This window comes from Carassius auratus, unplaced genomic scaffold (genome assembly GCF_003368295.1).
Source record: "Carassius auratus strain Wakin unplaced genomic scaffold, ASM336829v1 scaf_tig00021605, whole genome shotgun sequence".
NCBI classification, from domain to species: domain Eukaryota; kingdom Metazoa; phylum Chordata; class Actinopteri; order Cypriniformes; family Cyprinidae; genus Carassius; species Carassius auratus.
Window position 1 is genome coordinate 65,001 of NW_020525123.1, and position 2,500 is coordinate 67,500.

Consider the following 2,500-nt stretch of genomic DNA (forward strand, 5'->3'; position numbering starts at 1 on the left):
GTTTATCCTTGGCTTCTGGATGCTTCTGTGTGTGCAGTCGACACGGCAGTGATCAGACATGAAACCTCATGAAATCAGTAAATTGCATTGCATGAATTCGTGATAATGATGTGTGTGGGACGTGAAGGGAGTCAGCGCTGAATGTGTTTGTGTGACCAGGTGAGACCTTGGATGGTTTTATAGTGAATGAAGTGAAGTCAGATTCCTCCTGGTGGATAATTTCCCATTCACAGGCTCCAGGACGGATGATTGCTTCGTCTCTTTCCGTTCTCTGTGATTCTGTGGACGGTAAACATGTATTGAGAGCTGATTTGAGCTGTGTTTGATTGAGTTCATGTAAGTTCAGCTTCTGGAGACTAAAAGTGAGGCGTTTTAATTAAAGCCGTTAAATAAATGCAGTCTGACGTTAATGGTGTTCTTCTTCAGCGTGATGTTCAGATCCAGATAACGTGAAGAATGCATATCTGACCAGCTCTAAATCTTTTTAAAGTTGCTAATAAACCAAATTATTGGAGAATATTTTACTAAACCTTTTACTCATTACAAAAAAAGTGCTATTTCACTCAAAAATGCATGTTTAGTTCAATGTACACTTGCTATTTATAATATATACGTGCTATTTATATATTATACTTTGCTAATTCTGGTTTACTGTAAGTGTCAGAATGTTGGATTAGCCGTAAATATGTGTATTTCACATGCAGTCGTGAATGTAGAGAGATCTGTGGAGGATCCGCTCGGCTCTTCCTGGACACACGAGGGGCTCGCTTCGATTCCCGTCTCGTTTCTCAATGGATATAGACACGTCAAAGCTCATGAACTTCACGTGTGGAGCACGAGCTCCTAGTTCTGCTCTAATGAGAGCGAGAGTGGGCTGGATGTGCTGAAACACAATATGATAAAGAGAATAAGAAATCAAATGAACCGTAGAAGAAAGCGATGCAGTGTCTCACATGGGTCCCTCTCATTAAGAGCAGAGGAACGCCGCACTGCATTCAGTCACGTGTGGGATGTTCCCGGGAAAACTGCTGTTCCTTTGCTCAGAATAAAAGACGGCAAAGCTGTTCAGTGCGAGCACAAACTGATCCTGCTAACCGAGTTAGAGCAGAGAAACAATGCAATGCAGTTTCTTGCTATTGCAATAGTGTTTTTATGCTCTTTTTGTCTTAATGAGTGTGTTTAACTCAGAGCGTGTGAGCAACACAGTGTTCCTCATTTATGCATTTAACAGGAAGTTTTATTCAAATCGACTTGCATTGCATTTAAGATAAACAACATGTTTTATTACTTAATGAGTTCCTGGGATTCAAACCCATGACTAAACTATTTTACTGATTATTGTACAGTGAACTGCTTATTGTTTATCGACTCGACCCGTTTTCCTCTGAAGAGTCTTTAAAGCTTCTAGCAAATATCCAAACATTCTTTAATCAAGATTCATTTATTTATTTCAACACACTTCAGGCGACCCTTAGCAAAACTCGGCTTTAAAAAACAAAAAAACAAAAAAACAAAAAACAAATATATATATATATATATTTGTGAGCTTTGCTTTAGAATATGAGCTATACTGCAAAAAAAGTAAGTATATAAATAAATAATAAATTACTCATTACTACACTTTAAAGATATATATATAAAAAAATACAATTAATTAATAATAAAAAAATATTAAAATAATAAAATAATAAATATTTGTTTTCTGTCTAGTTTTATCAGGACAAACCTCGAAGGACTTTTTTATAGCAAGTACATTAAAATAATATTTCATATAGTTTTTATGCTTATTAATCGAATTTCATTTTTTGAATAATTATTTTTTGGTAGATAAATATTTTTTTAAATGTCTGTATTATATATTTTATTGTTTGTTGAATCTGCAGCTGACATGGCAATCAGTTATATATTATTATTATCTAATATCTATGTATCTCAAAATCTAATTTAGTTTTTTATGTATTTAAATTAAACAAGCTTATGTTTAGGGAAGTAAAAATTATATTTAGAATTTATTTTTTGTTTATTTTTCTGAACCTACTTGCATATTTAGTCTTAAAAGCAAAAACCCATTTAATTTTAATGCATTTAATGCATTATTCTTAACTTTAAAGCTGCGGTAGGGAACTTTTGACGCTCTAGCGGTTAATAAACAGAACTGCTTGCGTCTTGCGGAAGAACATCGTAGCCGGAACTACTTCTCTCTGTTTATGTCTATGAAGAATCACAAAGGTACTGGGTTACTCCGCCGCGGTATCCCCGAAGCAATCTAAAATAGTCCGAATATAAACACTTATTATAGGTGCACCCTAGTGATTCAGGACAAGCTAAAAACACGGTTTGGAAAATGGATTCATGGTGTACTCGCTTATTATATACATTTTTCTACATTTTGAACACAAACAAAGTTACGGACCGCAGCTCTGATTGGTTGTTTTTTACCGGGAGCGATGTATTTCTGCAAATGGCAATAGGAGGAACTGGGAGGAGCCAGAGGAGCTTG